Consider the following 22,883-nt stretch of genomic DNA (forward strand, 5'->3'; position numbering starts at 1 on the left):
TAGCTGTGTCTGACTTTACCTAATTATGACACCAGCACAAATTCAGCAATTCTTGGGCTGCTATCTGATCAACATTTATGAAGTATAGGGACATAATATTTTACTAGTTACCCCTGCCCACCTGTCCTTCCCGCCTCACCTCTGCCAACAACTTGGAGGTACTGGAAGCATAAAAGTAAATGGTAATGTTATCTTGACAGTATGACCCCCTATAAGAAATGCGTTCTTTTTCCATCCAGATCTCAACATGCATTGCATTATCTGTCATTTTGGGAACAAGATCCTTACACCTAGCCTCCAACTTCAATCCTCTGAATTGGCTGTAAAATGCTCCAAAAGGCAGTTACGTTGATTCTTCTACCAATGATACCTGAATTCCAAGGGTTCAATTACAACAATTGTACTCCCTGGAATTTAGACGGTTACGTGGTATTTAGACTGAAGATTTCGAAGATCTTAAGAAGAGACAGGGTAGACAAAGAGAAGCTCCTGTTATAAATGCAGCATTTTTTTCCTTTCTCCTATGTTGCTATTAAATATACTGTATTAAGAGGGACTTTGATAAATGTAACACATTTAAAATTTGTCTGAGTGCATAAAGATTAGAACTGTAAGTAATATGTACTTTCTTTAATGCTTAATTTCAATGTGAGGGCCTACAAAATATTGTAGATCAAGTAAAAGCTAGAAGTTTAGAATACGGATTGAGTATGAACATCGAAAAGACAAAAACAATGGTAGTCAGAAGGAATACATTAGAAAGAAATTAGAGTGAAGACTCTAATGGGTGGTGTTACACTGGAACACGTAGGGAAGTTTGTCTACTTAGAACAAATTATAACAACAGATGGTAGATGCGATGCTAAAGTCAGGAGAAGGATAGAGATAGCCAGAAGTAATTTCATGAAGGTGAAGGATGTATTAACAACAAAAAAAAACTCACAAGATGCTACATTCTATCCACTTTCCTGTATGCCTCAGAAACGTGGACAATAATTAAAGAGTTGTAGAAGAAAATAAAGGCCTTTGAAATGTGAATGCTAAGACGTATGCTGAAATTCCATTTACAGACCATAAGACAAATGAAGAAATGCTGAAATAGTAAGAACAAAAAGTCTAAAAAGTGATATAAAGACAAGAAAAATGTCAGTATTTCAGCCATTTGATCAGAGCTGAAAAGCTACAGAGATTTCTCCTAGAGGGCAAAGTAGAGGGCAACAGACCTAAGCATAGGTGGATGACAGATGTCACAAAGTGAATGCACACAAACTATAATGGATGTGTAAGAATGGCACAACACAGGCAAGTGTGACATGGCGTGACAGGTCTCCTGGTAGGAGGAGCTACAAACAGGACACAACATATCAAATATCATTGTCCTGCATTATAGATGTGTTTATAAAGTGATGTCAGCTCACATACCCAGACCCAACTTTGGTTTGGATGTCTCAACGAAAAGGAAATTCATTAATTTACTCATGATGTGCAATGCCCTCACTTCATTAATTTACCTGTTAATATACTGGGTCCTACAAGGTAATTCAAACCAAGTAAACTTCAGGCATCTAATAAACCTTGTACATGGATGGTAAATCTCCAATCCTGTTTTCCATATGGAGTTGAAGAACAGATTCATACGATATCTTTGACCAATACTGCTTACATGGTTTATGAATTTATTGTCCACCAGCAATCTAACAACTTAAATTCCTTCAAATGATATAAAATAAACATGTTCTACATGTTGGGAACTTGATGAAAACATAGGGCTGTTCGGAAGGCTAGACGGTAATGCTAGAGTAAGGGATATGCCATGAGGTTACAGATTATACTGGAATATAGTTCTGCTGATGCTGCTGGCTTGCAGGGCCTCACGTATACCTAGTTTTGACTTGCTAAATCAGTTTTCAATCCATCCCAGTGTCAACCAGCACATTGGAGGAGGATGCCCTTAGTGTGAAGGGGGGAACTTTGTTTCCACAAGGACTGTGTAGTGGCCACTCATAGCAATACTGGCATGGATAGATGCACCTGTGACAGGTAGATTAATGAAGACCTAGGTTTATCTTGTGCATTGGCTCTCCAACTATCTGCCACAGGCGCAGTCTTGCATCTACCTCCTTCAGTCAGCTCAGTCAGTAGTGGTGTAACCGAGTTACTTTTGGCAATGGGCATTGTTAGGAAGGTATAATAATTTTCCTAATATTATTGTGATTTATTGTAAAAGTAGATTAATAATAGGGTTTGGATAGTTTCTGTGTATGTGTGGGGGATTTAATTAAATTGGCTCAGCTGGTCTTGGAATTTGGAAGTATCAAAAGAAGTTAGATAGAGAGGGGTCTGAAATGCTAAATACGTAAACATGGCTGAAGTCTTAGCATGTAAGGTGTGAGGAGAATTTGCAATTTTAGATAAATCGAGGCAGTTTGAATTTCAAAGAGATAGTAGGATGTTTACACCTAGCCAGATAAGCTAGGCCACGCAGTGTGTTTATTCTTCCCAAAAGTTACTGACAATATTAACACCATGAAAAGTTTTATATTATGGGAAAGTACATTTTCAAAGACATATGGGGCAATGGAATTTACAGATTAAAAAGAGAGAAAATATATATAAGGGAGAATGAAAGGCTATTTTGGGAGAGGCCCTGTGACATCTAGCAGAAGCTTGCGAAACAGCCTCACAAAAGCCTCCAGCCATGTCTGCATGAGTCTGCTGCATCCAGCCCTTAAAGGTGATAACTGTGCTGGCCTGCCTTTCTAACTTTAAAATCTATTTTGCACTGTTGCCTTACAAGGGGGTGTATTTGGGAGTCAGTTTAGGTAGGATTTTTTAGTATTTACTATAGTATTAAGTAACTGGAATCTTATGTATGTGTTTGACATCTTTTCTTTTGTTAATATTTTAATTTAAAACTTTAAAACTCTAAAGATCTTAGCGGACTCATTACTTCTGATTTCAGTGCTCAGTCTTCTCGTAATAAATACAAATTGCAAAACTGTCGTGACCACGGAACCAAGTTTCCCTCATGGATTTGGGCCCGCCTAGCACACATCACCAGCCATGTCATAACAGCATTCAAGTCCCCCATCAAGAGGACAATCTGTGCTCTTGCCTCAGTGCTTCTTTGAAGCGCTTTCATCATGGAGAAATACAGATTCATCAGCTGAGGGAGGGGCTTAGTAACCGGCAAGAGGTTTCCTTGCCCAAGTTTGACCTAATGGCATGGAACTTCATGGAGCCCAGAGTCAATGTTTAGAATCCCCAGGGACACTTTCCGTGTACTGCCACATTTGATAGGGATGGTGATGAGAGAGTCTGGAATATTGGCTGATAGTCATGCTCAGAAATTCAAACCTGTATGGGATAGTCTCCTATGGCATCAAATGTTATGAGGTGGACTTTGCTTCGGTCAACAAGACTTTGTCATGTCCAAATCCAGTGCCTCAGTCAATAATGGTCCATCTGGTTTTATTCTTAAAAATGTTTGGAGCAGTTTGATATAACTGAGTGGCTTATGCTGCCATTTCAGAGGACAGTCAAGAGTCAACCACATTGCTATAAATCTGGAGTCTAATGGGTCACAAAAATTAAGGTCAGCAGGTATCCTTCCCTGAGACACTTGTGAACCAGTTGGATTTTTACAACATGCAATAACTTCATGATCACCATTAATGATGTTAACTTCTTATTACAGATTTATCAACTGAAATAAAATTCACGATGGGATTTGAATCTATCTTTGAATTACTCATCCAGTAACATAACCACTGTTGTACCACACTCATCAGTGGGTTCTGCACACGTTACAATATTCCACATTTCCATACAAAAGATAAGTTGCCTGATATTTGACAGCATAGTTTCAACAATCTCTTCAATGAATTAGCTGATAGCAGAATTTTTTTGACCATTTTAATCACAAAACATTTGAAATAAAAATTACATTTAAGGGCTGTGTTTTGAAGTTGTTTCTATTCACACAGCAAGCCGCAAAATTCTGAAAATGAACAACGTATTTGACAGAGACATGTAAGCAAACACAAGTGCAGCTCCTAAATCTGGTTCGGCCACTTACTTCTTGTCCCTGGAATCAGACTTTCAAGGGAGCGTTGGTATAAAGGACTCCTCCACAACTTTCAGCACCATTCAATGTTCAAAGAAATGGAGCTGGCTTCTCTATAGAAATGAAATGAATAATGGTCAGTACTTAAAAGTTAAACAATTACAAAAAATTGCATTCAATGATGCTCAGGTCCACAATCTCATTCAAGATAGCAAGTGGCAAATTTAGCAGAGAGGAAACTAGTGAACAGATATCATTCAAGACTGCTTTGAATGTGAGTGAATGGGTAGATAGATAGAAATGCATTTATATAAAGATAAAATACTGCAGATGCTGGAAATCTGAAATATAAACACAAATGTTGGTCATGCCCAGGAAGTCAGACAACATCTGTGGAGAAACAAACATGTTGGTGACCCATTCAAACCCTGCATTTATACGGCACCTTTCATGACCTCAGGGTGTCCCAAAGCACTTCACAACCAATGAAGTACTTTTCACGTGTAATTACTATTGTATTATGGGAAACATGGCAGCCAATCTTCACACAGCAAGGTCCCACAAACAGTCATGCAAATAATGACTACATAATCTGTTTGTAAAATAGGAATACTGAGCAGGTCTGCCAGCATCTGTGGATATAGAAACAGAATTAACATTTTAGGTTGTCAGAACAGGAAGTTCGTTGTTTGTGATCCAATCATCTGACCAATTCAGATAGTTTGAATCTTGCATACCTTTTTTTAATTTACTTATTTAAAGGTATTAGAAATGCTATGAAATAGCTACAGAATCTACCTTGTTATTACTTAACAGTGTTTCAAGATCAGGAGAGCAGTTTATAATAAAAGCAAAATACTGCAGGTGCTAGAAACCTGAAATAAAAACAGAAAATGCTGTAAAAACCCAGCAGGTCTGACAGCATCTGTGGAGAGAGAAACAGAGTCAACATTGAGTCTGTCTGAATCTTCTTCAGAGCTGAACGTTAACGAAAACGTAAAACAAAATGTTAACTCTGTTTCCCTCTCCACAGATGCTGTCGGACCTGCTGAGTTTTTCCAGCATTTTCTGTTCTTAGAGCTGTTTATAATGTTTACTGCAGTCCTGTTGCACCTTAAACATGGCTCTATCAATGTAATTGGTAGTGAAGACACCAGGCAGGCCAAGGATGCAAATAATACTGGCTGCAATACAGGCACCAAAGGCAACCAAAGCAATGGGATCTCTGAATTGTTTAATTTTCTCTCTAATTTTTACAGCATCATTCAGTTGACTTACCATAAATGTAATTTTCAAAAAGAATATCTACCAAGCCCATCACTATTCTGAGAAGCAAAATTTAGAGTTTGTTGCAATCAGAGAAACATTGCCACAAAAATTTAAACAATTCTGCATAAAACAGCAGGATTGGGATATAGACTGGCTCAAAAACTGCAACTAGATCAGCCAAATGAGTTGGAGGTGACATCAATAATCTGGAATGGTGTTGCAAGCATTCACTTGACATAAAATTTGAAAAAATTAAAGACACTTGGTGAACTTTCTGCTCTTAGGGTTTTCAAGCATCAGCATTTGAGGTCTTAGTTTAATGTCTCGTCAGAAAGATGGCACTGCCAGCAAAGCAAGCACTGTTTGAAATGTCAGCCAATGTAATGTAATCAAGGCCACAGTGAGGCTTTAAGTCACAACCTTCTGATTTAAGAAGCATGAGTGGTATCAGAATCAGGCTGACACACATGGGCCCAGTTCTTCCAACCTCCGGGCAGTTAAGGACTGGACATGCTCCAAAAGATGCACTACAGGACCCCTTGGAAGTCCAAATGCACCGACTCCGTGGAAATTGCCTCAGAATCTTGAACTTCCAGTGGGCAATTCCCTGCTCCGTGGGGCTCTGAGTCGGAGACTTCGGACAGTTCCAACTTACTTACCTGGATAGTTACCCAGGAAACGTTAGACAGAAAAATCCTAGTCCAACACCTGAGTAACTACAGAACCGACCCTGTCACACCCCCTGCCCGATTCCCCAACTCCCCCGCACCTGACCTGACGAGAGCCCATCAGCCGACTAACCCCTCTTACCACCCCCCCTCACCGACTCCCCCCAACCCAACCGAGTCCCCTGACCCAACCTGACTAACCCCGGCCACCCAATGGCTGCCCAACTCAACCTGACCCAACCCCACCATCGACTAGCCCCCAACCCCACCCGACTAGCCCCCACCTCCCCCTGACCCAACCTGACTAGCCCCTGACCTGACAAATCCCCGACCTACCCACTCACCCATCTGCCATCTTACCTATCTCACCAACATATTCGCCTCACCCACATGCCAGCCTGCCACCTCACCCACCTGCCCCCAAGCACCCTACCCACCTACACACTTACCTTCTCTCCATAGCTTGGCAAAGGGGCTTTGGGACATTTAACTCACTTACCAGAATAGGCAGCTAGTGCCCTAAAAAGGTGTGACTTGTCTTCCCCTGACACTTCAACGCTACGATGAAACTCTTCAGGGGGCTGTACGCTCTGCATTTCTGGAGAAGCCAGGAGCCGAAGCCCCAACTAGAAATGCAGAGCTCTGGCATAGTGGAAAAAGTAGGAGTGGAATGGAAATCTGACAGTAGACTCAGACTCCATAGACGTTTACAGCACAAAAGGAGGCCATTTGGCCCATCGTGCCCACGCTGATCAACAAAGATCTGACTACACTATTCCCATTTGCCCTGGAGGGTACGGCAACTCAAGTGAATATCGAAATACTTCTTAAATGTTATGAGAGTTTCTGACTCAGCCACACTTTCAGGCAATAAGTTCCAGGCTCCCAGCACCCTCTGGGTGAAAAATTTCTCAACTCCCCTCTTAAGTCTTCTACCTCTTACCTTAAATCTATGCCCCGCCGGTTACTGACCCCTCTACTATTGGAAAAAGTCCTTTCCTATCCACCCTACCTAAGTCCCTCATAATCTTATACACCTCTATAAGGTCCCCTCTCAACCTTCGTTGCTTCAAGGAAAACAACTGCAGCCAATCCAATCTTTCCTCATAGCTCAGACCCTCCAGCCCAGGCAGCATCCTGGTAAATCCCCTCTGCACCCTCTCCAGTGCAATCACATCCTTCCTATGTGGTGACCAGAACTGTGGATGTGGTTGTTTGAGGTCAGTCATCTCAGCTCCAGGGTATCACTGCAGGAGTTCCTCAGGGTCGTGTCCTCGACCCAACCATCTTCAGCTGCTTCATCATTGACCTTCCTTCCATCTTAAGGTCAGAAGTGGGGATGTTCATGATGATTACACAATGTTCAGCAACATTCACGACTCCTCTGATACTGAAGCAGTTCATGCCCAAATGCAGCAAGGCCTGGACAATATCCAAGTTTGGGCTGACAAGTGGCAAGTAACATTCGCGCCACACAAGTGGCAGGCAATGACCATCTCCAGCAGGAGAGAATCCAACCATCACCCCTTGATGTTCAATGGCATTACCATCACTGAATCCCCCACTATCAATGTCCTGGGGGTTACCATTGACCAGAAACTGAACTGGACTAGCCATATAAATACTGTGGCTACAAAAGCAGGTCAAAGGCTAGGAATCTTGCGACAAGTAACTCATCTCCTGACTCCCCAAAGCCTGTCCACCATCTACAAGGCACAAGTCAGGAATGTGATAGAATACTCCCCACTTTCCTGGGTGAGTCATGAATGGTGCTGAACATCATGCAATCATCAATGAACATCCCCACTTCTGACCTTAAGATGGAAGGGAGGTCAATGATGAAGCAGCTGGAGATGGTTGGGCCGAGGACACTACCCTGAGCAACTCAAGAAGCTTGACACCATCCAGGACAAAGCAGCCTGCTTGATTGGTACCACATCCACAAACATTCACTCCCTCCACCACCAACACACAGTAGCAGCAGTGCGTAACATCTACAAGACGCACTGCAGGAATTCACCAAGGCTCCTTCGACAGCACCTTCCAAAACCAAAACTACAACTACTACCCATCTAGAAGGGCAAGGGCAGCAGATAAATGGGAACACCACCACCTGGAAGTTCCCCTCCAAGTCACTCACCATCCTGATTTGGAAATATATCGCCGTTCCATCACTGTCAGTGGATCAAAATCCTGGAACTCCCTTCCTAACAGCACTGTGGGTGTACCTACACCACATGGACTGCAGTGGTTCAAAAAGGCATCTCACCACCACCTTCTCAAGGGCAAGTAGGGGTGGGCAATAAATGCTGACCCAGCCAGCGCAGCGCACATCACGTGAATGAATAAAAAAACCCAGGAGGAAAGGGACTACACTTTAACAGATCTCTACAGCAAATGAGGAAAAGAGAGACATGTCAAAAAAAAACTTACTGAGAGAAAGGAAGAGAGGCAAAGAGACAGTGTGAATCGAAGGTACCAACAAGACCAAGGGAGAAAAAAAGGAATGGCAGGACAATAAAAAGGTGGATGACCGGAGAGAAAAGGATACAATGGAAAAAAGAAAAACAAAAAGACAAGCAAGACTTATTTGGGGAGGTGGCTAGAGCGTACACAGGTTTTCAGAAGGCTTTTTACAAGGTACCTTATGGAAGATTAAGGGGTATGGAATGAGGAGGATGCAAACAAATTGGATAGATTGGAGAAGAGCATTGGAGACAAGGGCAGTTTCTTGCCCTCGCTAGAAATGGGTAGTAGTGTCGCACAAAGTTGTGTTTTGGAACTGGTCTAGTTCATTGTGATCTTAATGATTTGGATATGAGGACAGTGTCAGGTAACAACAATTTATATTTATATAGTTTTTTTAATTTAAGAAATCTCTCCAAGGTGCCTCACAGGAATATTATAAAACAAAATATAACACCATGCCACAGAGGAGATAATAGGTCAGATACCAAAAGCTTGGTGAAAGAGGTAAGTTTGAAGGAGGGTTTTAAAGGAGGCAAGTGAGGCGGAGAGGCGCAGGGAGGGATTTCCAGAGCTTAGGCAACTGAAGACATGGCCACCATTAATGGAGAATTAAAATAAAGGATGCTCATAAGGCCAGAATTAGAGGAGCGCAGATATCTCAAGAGTTGTGGGGCAGGAGGTTACACAAATAGAGAGGGACAAGGATGAGACTTTTAAAATCAAGATATTGCTTGACCGGGAGCTAATGTAGGTCAGTGAGCAAAGAGGTGATAAGTGAACAGGACTTGGTGTGAGCTAAGTCATGGGCAGCAGAGTTTTGGATGACCTCAAGTTTATGGAGAGGAGAATGTCATAGACAAGCCAGGGGTGCATCAGAATAGACAAGTACAAAGATAACTAAGTCACAAACGATGCTTTCAGCAAATAAGCTGAGATAGGTAGTCGGACGATGTTCCAGAGGTGGAAATAGGCGGTCTTAGCGGCGGTATGAATATAATGTTGGAAGCTCATCTCAGACTTAAATGTGACACCAAGGATATGAACAGACTGGTTTAATCTCAGGCTGTTGTCAGGAGGAGGGATGGAGTTTGGAGTGGGAACCGAAAACAATGGTTTCAGTCTTCCCATTATTTAATTGGAGCAAATTGCTGCTCATCCAGTACTGGATGTCAGATAAGCACTCCAATAGCTTTGCAACAATGGATGAATTGAGATGGATGGTAGTGAGGGAGAGCTGGGTGTCGTCAGTGTACACTTGAAAACGCTGCACCTTTGGATGTCACCATTGGGATGAGAAGTAGGATGGGGCCAAGGATAGATTCTTGGAGGACACCAGAGGTATCGTTGCAGCTGCAAAAAGAGAAGCAATTGCAAATAATTCTCTGGCTATGACTAGATATATAGCAATGGAACCAGGTAAGAGGAGTCCCACCCAGCTGGATGATAGTACAGAGTCATTGAAGGAGGATGGCGTGGTCATCTGCAAACAGGTCAAGAAGAATGAGAAGAAAAAGTTCAGCCTTGTCACAGTCCCATCAGATGTCATTTGTGACTTTGACAAGAGTTGTTTTCGTACTGTGACAGAAACCCGATTGGAGCGATTCAAAGATGGAATTCATGGGAAGATGGTATTGGATTTTGGGCGTGACAGCACGCTCAAGGACTGTAGAGAGGAAAGGGAAGTTGGCGATGGAAGTAGTATACAAGGACAGTCAAGGGCTGATTTCTTGAGAGGGGTTATGATGACAGACTTAAAGAAGAGGGAGAACACTCGAAGAGAGAATACAGTTTACGATGTCAACTAACATGAGGACCTGGAGGAGAAGTTGGATGGTGAGCAGTTTAGTGGGAATAGGATTGTGGGAGCAGGATGTGGGTCTTATGGACAAGATGAGCTCAGAGATGGCATGAGAGGAGATACGAGAGAAACTAGAGAAGAAGCAAGTTCAGCGCAAAGGCAGGGAAAGGCATTAGAGGAATTTTGGCCAGGTGGGCTAGTGGAAGGTGATAGGCAGCTGATCAAATTATCTCAATCTTAATGACAATAAAGTCCAAGAACCTCTCCCACTTCTTGTTGGAGGTGGAGGGGACAATGGGGAGTGGTTTCAGAAGATGGGCTGCAGTACAGAAAAGCAGATATGGGTTATCTTTGCATCGCAGGATGATCCTGGAATAGTGTGCAGATTTAGCAGGCAAAAGAAGGATTCGATCGTCTTTTAAGTGATCCAGCCAGATCTAGCAGTGGATGGTTACCAGTTATCCGCCATATCCTTTCAAGTCTGCGTCACTTGGACTTAAGGGAGCAGGGATGAGGGCTGTACCAGGGGAACAGCCAGAGGGGCAGAGAGTAGTGGCTATGTTGGGGACTCGGGCATCAAAGATAGGGGTGAGGGTGCAGTTGAACAAACCAGTAGCTGCAGAAAGGTGGTGAACGGAGGCTAAACAGTTGAGATTTTCAAAGTGAAGTTGTAAATGAGCTGGGGAATAGTTTTTTTCCCCCCCAGAGATGGATACATGGAGGTGGTAGGGGCGGGGCATGGATGGGGGATGTGAGTAGTGAGTGATACAAATGATCAGAGATGGCCTTATCTGTAATTGATATGATGCGATTGGCAATACCACATTAGACAGCAAGGCCAAGGGGATAGCTGTTATTGTGGATTGGGGAGTTTACATGGAGGGACAGATTTAGGGAGAATAAGGGGGCAGTGAACTCAGAGGCAGAACATAACAAGTTGAGATGGAGGTTGAATTCACCGAGGATGAAAAATAGTTTGGTGAAGGAGGAAAACAGAGAGAACAAAATAAGTGGTAGGTTTTAAGGAACTTCTTAGAGGAGTAAGAGGGAAGAAGTTTCAGGAGGGAATTCCAGAGCTTAAGGACGCAGAAAAGGCGAGAATTGGGGGTGCAGGCGGATTTCAGAGTTGTCACGGTGAAGGCTTATTCATTGGCTGTGCTGTGCTTTAGACACCCAGAAGAGGTAAGAGCTGGCACTTAAATGCAAGTTGTTACTTTAAACAGTGAGTGGCAACAGTTGTTTTATCATGGAGGACAGTACTGTCAAATGCAATCCCATTTTCAGTTGCTGATCTACAGAAATATGTGCTTTCCAGCAGGGATCATTGGAAAGTGATCTGAAGCATGAACAATTCTGTTTTTTTTCCCCTCTCCTCCTTCATCCAGAGGAAGACAAGTCAATTGTAGCATTTCAACTGCTGCTCCAGTTGAAACTAGCTTACTCAGCTTGGACATGCCCCATTTGTTAATAATTGCAAGACAACAATACAAAGGTTTTACATCTTACTGCGATCAGGTATGACGAACAAACAAAACCATGGGTCGTTTAGTAGAACAGAACTTGAATATTGTGAAAAAGATAGACATGTTGCCGAAGCTTTTTGTCTTGCACTCATCAGGACAAATGCAAGAACGTCAAATTTCAAACAATCATAATTTATACGACAGGTGATCATTTAAAATTTGGCATTGTTGCATGTTGTTCTGACGAATACAAGGCAAAAAGCTTCAGCAACATGTCTCTTTTTTCATCAATGTTCAATGTGATGGGTGGAACCTAGGTGACACTAATTCAACTCCAATATTAAGCAACAACAACACTCTGGTCGGAGTACCTGGAGACAGCGGTCAGGAAGGGCGTGGAAAAAGCAGAGGACAAAAGAACTGGCCGGATGGCAGAAAAGAGAGCCCGCTGGAAGAGAAAAACATCAGTCAATCTCGGGCCAACACTATTCATCTGTGCCAGCTGCGGAAGAGGCTGCCACTCACAAATTGGCCACTACAGTCACAACAGTTGGCTGCAGATTGGGCAGGCGGTGGCATTGTGGTATTGTCGCTAGACTAGCATTCTCAAGGCCCAGGGCAAATTCTCTGGAGACTTGGGCTCAAATCCCACCATGGCAGACGGTGAAATTTGAATTCAATAAAAACCTGGAATTAAAAGTCTGATTATGACCACAAAACCATTGTCGGTTATCGTAAAAACCCATCTGGTTCACTAATGTCCTTTAGGGAAGGAAACCTGCCATCCTTACCTGGTCTGGCCTACATGTAACTCCAGACACACAGCAATGACTCTTAAATGCCCTCTGAACAGGGGCAATTAGTGATGGGCAATAAATGCTGGCCGAGCCAGGGCCACCACATACCATGAATGAATTTTTTAAAAAGACCATGTTCAACACGGAAGTGACATAGACCCTGGGCACAGTCCTTCATCAACCAAGATGGACGGATGCCCACAGGGTAGGAACAATGCTCTGGAGCCAATGATACAACAGTTGGTTCCAATGCAGTTTCTCTCTGCATTAACTGGGCCGAAGATCTTAAGCTTTGACTCAATGCACTATTAATCATGCACAATTAACCCCCTCTCAGTTTTTGACTCAAGGAAAAGTAAACATGCCTGCTAAATAGTTTGAACCCCAGAATGCAGAATGCAAATTTGCTCCTTCAGTTACTGATTATATAATTTATCCCAAGTGCAGCTAACCCACTACAGTTTCCTATGTTTCAAGGTAGAGCAACTGACTGATGGTTGTATGGGATCGAGCTGCCAGAACACCAATGTAATAGATGTTTCAGCAATATAGTCTGCAGAATTTAGGTGGAAGAGAACGAAAGACGTGAACCAAGCCTGGTAACAGACTGATGCAGTGTCAGCTATGGCAGTAAAAAACACTCAAAAGATATCTTCTTGGCTGACAATGCTCTAGCATATTTTTTTTATTCATTCACAGGATGTGGGCTTCGCTGGCTGGGCCAGAATTTATTGCCCATCCCTAGTTGCCCATGAGAAGGTGGTGGTGAGCTGCCTTCTTGAACCGCTGCAGTCCATCTGGTGTAGGTGCACCCACAGTGCTATTAGGAAGGGAGTTCCAGGATTTTGACCCAGTGACAGTAAAGGAACAGTGATATATTTCCAAGTCAGGATGGTGAGTGACTTGGAGGGGAACTTCCAGGTGGTGGTGTTCCTATTTATCTGCTGCCCTTGTCCTAGATGGTAATGGTCGTGGGTTTGGAAGGTGCTGTCAAAGTAGCCTTGGTGAATTCCTGCAATGTAGATGGTACATACTGCTGCTATGGTGGCGGAGGGAGTGAATGTTTGTGGATGTGATGCCAATCAAGTGGGCTGCTTTGTCCTGGATGGTGTCAAGCTTCTTTAGTGTTGTGGGAGTTGCACTCATCCAGGCAAGTGGGGAGTATTCCATCACACTCCTGACTTGTGCCTTGTATATGGTGGACAGACTTTTGGGGAGTCAGGAGGTGGGTTACTCGTCACATTATCCAAAGCCTCTGACTTGCTCTTATAGTCACAGTGTTTATATGACTGGTCCAGTTCAGTTTCTATTTAATGGTAACCCCCAGGATGTTGAAAATGGGGGATTCAGTGACGGTAATGCCATTGAACATCAAGGGGTGATGGCTGGATTCGCTCTTGTTGGAGATGGTCATTGCCTGACACTTGTATGGTACAAATGTTACTTGCCACTTGTCAGCCCAAGCCTGGATATTGTCCACGTCTTGTTGCATTTGGACATAGAATGCTTCAGTACTTGAGTCGTCGCGAATGGTGCTGAACAGCGCACAATCATTGGTGAACATCCCCACTTCTGATCTTATGATGGAAAGATGGTCATTGATGAAGCAGCTGAAGATGGTTAGGCTGAGGACACTACCCTGAGAAACTCCTACAGTTATGTCCGGGAGCTGAGATGACTGACCTCCAACAGCCACAAGTATCTTCCTTTATGTTAGGTATGACTACAACCAGCAGAGAGCTTTCCCCCTGATTCCCATTGGCTCCAGTTTTGCGAGGGCTCCTTGATGCCACACTCTGTCAAATGCTGCCTTGATGTCAAGGGCAGTCACTCTCACTTCTCCTTGGGTGTTGAGCTCTTTTGTCCATGTTTGAACCAAGGCTGTAATGAGGTCAGGAGCTGACTGGCCCTGGCGAAACCCAAACAGGGTGTCAGTGAGCAGTTTTTGCGAAGCAAGTGCCGTTTAATAGCACTGTTGATGACCCCTTCCATTACTTTACTGAGAATGGAGAGGAGACTGATGGGGTGGTAATTGTCCGGGTTGGATTTGTTCTGCTTTTTGTGTACAGGAAATACCTGGGCAATTTTTCACAGAGCCGGGTAAATGCCAGTGTTGTAGCTGTACTGGAACAGCTTGGCTAGGGGCACCGCAAGTCCTGGAGCACAAGTCTTAAGTACTATTGCCGGAATATTGTCAGGGCCCATAGCCTTTGCAGTATCCAGTGCCTTCAGCCATTTCTTGACATCACGTGGAGTGAATCGAATTGGTTGAAGACTGGCATCTGTGATGCTGGGGACCTCCAGAGGAGGCCGAGTTGGATCATCCACTCAGCACTTCTGGCTGAAGATTGCAGCAAATGCTTCAGCCTTATCTTTTGCACTGACGTGCTGGGCTTCTCCATCATTGAGGATGAGGATGTGTGGAGCCTCCTCCTCCAGTGAGATGTTTAATTGTCCACCACCATTCACAACCTGATGCGGCAGGACTGCAGAGCTTAGATCTGATCCATTGGTTGTGGGATCACTTAGCACTGCCTATCACTTGCTGCTTATGCTGTTTGGCGCGCTAGTCCATTGTTATAGCCTCAACAGGTTGACACCTCATTTTAAGGTATGCCTGGTGCTGCTCCTGGCATCCCCTCCTGCCCTCTTCATTGAACCAGGGTTGATCCCCTGGCTTGATCATAACGGTAGAGTGGGGGATATGCCAGGCCATGAGGTTACAGATTGTGTTTGAGTACAATTCTGCTGCTGCTGATGGTCCACAGCGCCTCATGGATGCCTAGTCTTGAAATGTTCAAAATTTATCCCATTTAGCACAATGGCAGTGCCAAACAACACGATGGAGGGTATCCTCAATGTGAAACCGGGACTTCGTCTCCACAAAATCTGTGTGGTGGTCACTCCTACTGACACTGTCATGGACAGATGCATGCGGCAGGCAGGTTGGTGAGGATGAGGTCAAGTATGTTTTTCCCTCTTGTTTGTTCCCTCACGACTTGCCGCAGACTCAGTCTAGCAGCTATGTCATTTAGGACTCGGCCAGCTTGGTCAGTAGTGGTGCTATTGAGCCACTCTTGGCGATGGGCATTGAAGTCCCCCATCCAGAAAATATTCTGCACACTTGCCACCCTCAGTGCTTCCTCCATGTGATGTTCAATATGGAGGAGCACTGATTCATCAGCTGAGGAAGGGTGGTATGTGGTAATCAGCAGGAGGTTTCTTTGCCCATGTTTGACCTGATGCCATGACACTTCATGGGGTCCAGAGTCAATGTTGAAGACTCCCAGGCAACTCCCTCCCGACTGTATACCACTGTGCTGCCACCTCTGCTGGGTCTCCCCTGCCGGTGGGACAGGACATACCCAGGGATGGTGATGGTGTCTGAGACATTATCTAAGGTATGATTCCGTGAGGATGACTATGTCAGGCTGTTGCTTGACTAGTCCGTGAGACAGCTCTCCCAATTTTGGCACTAGCACCAGATGTTAGTAAGGAGGACTTTGCAGGGTCGACAGGGCTGCGATTGCCATTGTCGTTTCCGGTGCCTAGGTCGATGCCGGGTGGTCAGTCCGGTTTCATTCCTTTTTTGTGACTTCATAGCGGCTTGTTACAAATGGCTTACTAGGCCACTTCAGATGGCATTTAAGAGTCAACCACATTGCCGTGGGTCTGGAGTCACATGTAAGGCAGATAAGGTAAGGCATTTCACTTGCATTTCCCCTAACTTAGTCTACTGCATTCGTTGCTCCCAATGCGGTCTCCTCCACATTGGAGAGACAAAACGCAAACTGGGCGACCGTTTTGCGGAACACCTGCGGTCTGTCCGCAAGAAAGACCCAAACCTCCCTGTCGCTTGCCATTTTAACACTCCACCCTGTTCTCTTGCTCACATGTCTGTCCTTGGCTTGCTGCATTGTTCCAGTGAAGCCCAACGCAAACTGGAGGAACAGCACCTCATCTTCCGACTAGGCACTTTACAGCCTTCTGGGCTGAATATTGAATTCAACAACTTTAGATCTTAAACCCCCCTCCCCCCATCCCCACCCCGTTTCTTTCCCCCCCCACCCGCCTTTTTTTTAATAATTTATATAGATTCTTCTTTCCCCACCTATTTCCATTATTTTTAAATCTAAAACTAAAACCTTTAGTCTTTCCACCCCACCCCCACTAGAGCTGTACTTTGAATATCCTGTCTTGCATTCTTAATTAGCACTTTTCTCAGACAAAGACCACCACCTTCAACACCTCTTTGACCCTTTTGTCTCTGACATCTTTTGATTATCTGCTCACACCACACCCTCAATGTGTCTCTTCCCCCCCACACCTTAAACCAATTTATATTTCTCCCTTGTTGAAACTATGCTTCAGTTCTGCTGAAGGGCCATGAGGGCTCGAAACGTTGACTGATTTCTTCTCCGCCGATGCTGCCAGACTTGCTGAGTTTTTCCAGGTAATTCTGTTTTTATTTTGTTTTGGATTTCCAGCATCCGCAGTAGCTTTTAGCTTTTTGTTTTTATCTAAGGTAAGGATGGCAGATTTCCTTCCCTCAAAGGACATTAGTCCTTTGATGGGTTTTTACAACAATCGACAATGGTTTCATGGTCATCATTAGACTTTTAATTTCAGACTTTTATTGAATTCGAACCCAGGTCTCTGGATCACCAGTCCAGCGACATTACCACTACGCCATTGCCTCCCTTATTTTGCTGCTGAAAAAGATCTCCAAGCTACAACTTTAAATAACAGTCACAAAACTAAAACTGTATTCCTTTTAAATTTTACTTTTCCTCTTACTTCCCCTCTTTCCTCAATGTTATAAGTCAGCTGCAATTATGAGGACAGGCAGCTGATTGGCATTGGTGGAGGTGCAATCTAAAATGGTCACAATGTGGCAAACTACTGAGATTCCACCCAACAATGCAGCGAGGATTACAGACCAGAGCAGCCCATAGAAATTTGCAACATGCCAAGTCATCAAAACCGAATCATAGAAAGTTTTAGCAGATCCCCTGACATTAATATTAATCACACCTACATCACAGTTTTCCTCCAAAGCTTTAGAATCACAACTCCAAACCCACACCAAGCTACAAACGACAAATCATCAGGGGGTGGAGGGAATCATTGTCCTCTTTAAGACGGTGTTGGTAATCATTTATAGAGATCAATATCAGCTTCCGCCAATACCAGTGTGAATCCAAGACACAAGGGACAGAGACTAGAGGTCAGCTTGCAAACCAAGTTAAAACACATAAAATTACGACTTCCTCAAACGGAGCAGGTTTGGACGAATTTAAAAAGCCTTGGAGAATTTCAGCTTTCAACTGGAGGTTCACATATACTGTGCGTCAAAACCCTGATTTATTACTTTTTGTAAAAAAAAACAAATGCAATATCAACTGACTGAACATGGAGCAAATAAACACTTTTTGACATCAGATACTTTGTACCAAAAATCCCATCGTTATAACCAGGGCTGATCAGTCATCAAGGCCACAAGGCAGCAGTAAATAATAAACAGGGTTTCCTTTAAGCGAGGGGGGAAATGGGAAGATCAGCACGGCAAAAAAAATGTTTACAAAAGCAAAATCAGCAGAGGTAAGTTGTGTTCCCAAAAAGCGCAATTACTTCTGGTTACAGTCAAGGCTACACGATTAAAGGCCTGAATGAAATCTGTTAGCAGCTGCATTTCCCGCTGTTATTTAAATAATAGTTTTAAAAACGCTGCCAGAGACAGAATGCGGGTAGCTCTAAAGGTTCACTTCACTGCCGATTACCCGTGGTCGCTCACCTTCCCCGTCCGCTTATTATTTCCCTTCTAATTTCACTCCATATTGCAGCCGCAGGCTCCAGCTCTGACACTGCTTCACCGGCAACAGCTGCACTCGCTCGGCTCCGCCCAGCCCTGCCGCTTGTCCAACTCCCCCGGCAGCGCCACCTGCAGCAACCTCTCATTACTCCTCCCCCAACAAAATCTCTGCAGTGGATTCTCTGTGGATGAATTACTTCGCTGCTCCCACTGGCAATTCATGCAACTGTACAAAACATTCACATTTCTATCTCCACTCGAGACCTCCTCAAGTAAAAACAGAAAAAATTGACCAGGTGCCACGTCAAAGGTTACTGTGCAATGTAAGAGCTCACGGACATACAATATGTTTTTTTTATTCATTCATGGGATGTGGGCATCACTAGCTGGGCCATCCCTAATTTCCCTTGAGAGCTGAGTGGCTTGCTAGGCCATTTAAGAGTCAACCACATTGCTGTGGGTTAGGAGTCACATGCAGGCCAGACAGCAGATTTCTTAATGGACATTAGTGAACCAGATGGGTTTTTACAACAATGGTTTTATTATTAGACTTTTAATACCACATTTTTTCTATTGAAATCAAATTCACCATCTCCTGTGGTCAGATTTGAACCCAGATCCCCAGAGGATTAGACTGGGTATCTTGAGTACTAGCCCAGTGATAATGCCACTATACCACCACCTCCCCTTGGTCTATTATTAGCATGGATAGAGGATTGGTTAGCCAACAGGAAGCAGAGAGTAGGAAGAAATGGGCCTTTTTCGGATTGGCAAGATGTAACCAGTGGAGTTGCACAGGTATCAGTGCTGGGGGCCTCAACGATTTACAATTTATATCAATAACTCTATGTTTGCTAAATTTGCTGATGACACACAAACAGGCAGGAAAGTAAGTTGTGAAGAGGGCATAAGGGGTCTGCAAGTGAGTGGGTTAAGTAAGTGGGCAAGAATTTGGCAGATGGAATATAATGTAGGAAAATGTGACAGTGTCCACTTTGGCAGGAAGAATAGAAAAGCAGCATTTTATTTAAATGGAGAGGGATTGCATAACTCTGAAGTAAAGAGGGATCTGGGTGTTCTGGTATATGAATCAGGAAAAGTTAGCATGCAGGTACAGCAAGTGATTATGAAGGCAAATGGAATGCTGTTTATTGTAAGGAGAATGGAATATAAAAGCAGGGATGGTTTGCTACAGTTGTACAGGGCGTTGGTGCGACCACATGTAGAGTACAGTGTACAGTTTTGGTCTCCTTATTTAAGAAAGCATATAAATATGTTAGAAGCAGTTCAGAGAAGGTTTACTCAATTGATATCTGGGATGGGGAGTTATGTTATGAAGAATGATTGGACAAGCTGGGCCTGTGTCCATTGGCGTTTAGAAGATTGAGATGTGATCTTATTGAAACATATAAGATCAGACTTGACAGGGTGGATGCTGAAATGATGTTTCCTCCACTTCTTCATCTGGAAGTCCATAATTACTAGGGTTCAGAACAGAAAATGCTGGCCTAGCAGCATCTTTAAGGGGAAAACAGATTAACTCAGTTTCTATCCGTAGATGCTGCCAGACGAGTATTGTGTTTTTATTTTGTTTTCATTTCAGATTTCCAGTATCTTCAGTATTTTGCTTTCAAATTAGCATTTTTCAGAAATGCCTACAACAGGCACCTCAAGTTTGTGCCATGCAATATCAACTAACACATCAGTGATGAAACCAATGAACAGAATCAGTAACATTGCATGGGGAACCATACTTCTTTCAAGAGTCCTGTGAGTCTCTTCAATAACATTATGCATTTCTTGGACCTAGAGTATGCATTTCTTGGACCCAGAGTATACATTCCAAATAACATTCAAGTTAATTTTCTGTGTATTCCCATTGCCTTCAGCTTCTGTATAAAAGGCCACATGAGATATCTGGTCAAAGACTTTGTAAAGAACAACAGGATAAACTGTCACTTAGAAAAGCACAGATTGATCAGGGATAGTCAGCAGGTTTTGTTACTAACTTAATAGAAATTTTTGAGGAAGTAACAAGGAGGATTGATGAGGGTCGTGCAATGTATGTTGTCTGCATGGATTTCAGTAAGAGATTTGACAAGGTCTCACATGACAGACTGATCAGGAAAGTGAAATCTCATGGGATGCAGGGTAAAATGGCAGATTGGATCCAAAATTGGCTCAGTGACAGGAAACAAAGGGTAATGGTCTTTGTTTTTGCGAATAGAAAATGGTTTTCAATGATGGTCCACAGGGCTCAGTGTTGGGGCTCTTGCTGTTTGTTGTGTATATGAATGATTTAGACTTAAATATGGGAGGCATGATTGGGAAATTTGCAGATGATACAAAAATTGGCTGTTTCGTTGATAGTGAAGAGGATAGCTGTCAACTCCAGATTGACATCAATGGTTTGGTTGAGTGGGCAGAGAAATGGCAAATGGAATTCAATCCAGAAAATTGAGGTAATGCATTTTGTAAGGGCAAACAAGGCAAGGGAATACTCAATACATGGGAAGTTATTGAGAGGAATTGAGGGAGTGAGAGACCTTGGAGCGCATGCCCACAGGTCATTGAAGGTGGCAGGACAGGTGGACAAGAAAGCATATGGAATGCTTTCCTTTATTGAGCGAGGTATTGAATACAAAAGCAGGGATGTAATGATGGAACTGTATAAAATGCTAGTTAGGCCTGTTATGACCGAGCAGTTGCGAAAGCGGAATTATTTTTTAAAAATCCCACAGGGAAACTTTAAACAACTGTCATAACCTATAATTTTAAGTGTTATGTTTGAGATGCAACTCTAAATTCAGGAATCATACTACCAGCTCTCGAGAGGTTTTATATTAAGCTAAATGAAACATTTTATTAATTTACACAAGTTAAATATATATACATGGCTACAAATTACCACAATCATAACTTTTAAGGAGTTCCCAAACTAATATCCATTAAGCCAACAGCAACCGATAGACTTAACCAGGCACCAGGCAAAGCATTTTCACCTTATGAATCCAAAATGAGGTTCTTTTCACCTTGGTTCCTGTGGAGACAGTTGGAGGCTTACAGCTGCTTTTGATCTCACATTGCCTCTCATCTGCACACACAAAATGGTTGTCTTGTTATACCTAGCACAGCCCATTGAATGTAAATTCTCAATGTATCACCAGCTACTTTGAACTCCATCTCTCTAAAAATAAAACCCCTTTCATTGTACCAATTTTATTAGCAATATAAACATATTGCTTGGTGCCAGAATTCGCCCCACTTCTTGAATGCTCTATTCAAAAAATGGAAATGCGCTCTACTTCTCTGTTTACATCTCAAAACTAGTACACATCAATGCACCCAGATTAGCTGACTTTAATCCAACTAAGGCACACCCAGAATCTAAACCTCTATTTTGAAAGAAAAATATTTTCCAATAATATTATATACATTAATAGCTTCATGACAGGCCACAGCAGTAATTTCATGTACAGTTCTGGTCACTACATTACAGGAAAGACATAATTGCTCTGGAGAGAGTGCAAAGCAGATTGACAAGAATGTTGCCAGGGCTTGAAAATTGCAGCTATGAGGAGAGACTGGATAGGCTAGGGTTGTTTTCCTTAGAACAGAGGCTAAGGGGTGACCTAACTGAGGTGTACAAAATTATGAAGGTCTAGATCGGGTAGACAGGGAAGACTTGTTTCCCCTAGCTGAGGGGTCAATTACCAGGGGGGCATAGATTTAAGGTGATTGGTAGAAGGATTAGAGGGGACATGAGGAAAAACATTTTCACCCAGAGGGCGGTGGACGACTGGAATTCACTGCCTAAGCTGGTGGTTGAGGCTGAAATGCTCAACTCATTGAAAAGGTACCTGGATCTGCACCTGAAGTGCTGTAACCTGCACGGCAATGGACCAGATGATGAAAAGTGGGATTAAAATGAGTGTTTTTTTCTCTTTTTGGCCAGAACAGACATGATGGGCTGAATGACCTCTTTCAGCACTGTAACTTTTCTATGGTTCAATGGTTCTAATACAAACAATGTAAATAGGCTTTCTCGAGTTTCAGATTAAACCACAACTGTCCAACACATCATTAATGAAAGCTAATTTAAATCTATTCCTTTTAGATGGCTCTACATGGTTCCCAAACTTTCTTTACACATGCGCCACATCAACTCAAGGGACCACCTTCAGAGCTTCTGGTATTAGTAGATTCCTCAATGGTTTTCAAGCTCACTAGGACTTGCTTTTTTGTGGATAGAAACCACAACAACACTCTGGAATACAGAAAATGTCTGGGTCTCAATCAAAATCTTATTCACCAGTTTTATAACAAGTTGCTTGTTTCTGACACCAGTCTCCTGTCATTCCTGACCTCTCATCTTGATCATTTTTTGAGGGAAATTGACATTATTATTATCCACATCAGCTACCTCACCATAGTTGGGCAAGAGAGTCAAAAATCAACTTCCTTACATTCAATTGGTTCATTAAATACTTAAATACGAAGCAGCACAGCCTATCATTTATCCCAAACACAGTGCACGTGAA

The 22,883-nt window shown here is 43.1% G+C and overlaps 1 protein-coding gene across 2 annotated transcripts in view; it reads right to left on the reverse strand.

Annotated features, from left to right (window-relative positions):
- The window catches only part of wdr7 (WD repeat domain 7), a 748,403-nt gene extending 729,979 nt beyond the window's left edge, over nt 1–18,424 (reverse strand). For both annotated transcript variants that reach the window (XM_078552151.1, XM_078552141.1), the window contains exons 1-2: nt 18,325–18,424; nt 4,079–4,179 (exon numbers count right to left, since the gene is read on the reverse strand). The gene's annotated coding sequence lies outside the window, so the exon portion shown is untranslated. The remainder of the gene's footprint in view (nt 1–4,078; nt 4,180–18,324) is intronic.
- Between the last annotated feature and the right edge of the window lie 4,459 nt (nt 18,425–22,883).

This window comes from Cetorhinus maximus, chromosome 1 (genome assembly GCF_964194155.1).
Source record: "Cetorhinus maximus chromosome 1, sCetMax3.hap1.1, whole genome shotgun sequence".
NCBI lineage: Eukaryota > Metazoa > Chordata > Chondrichthyes > Lamniformes > Cetorhinidae > Cetorhinus > Cetorhinus maximus.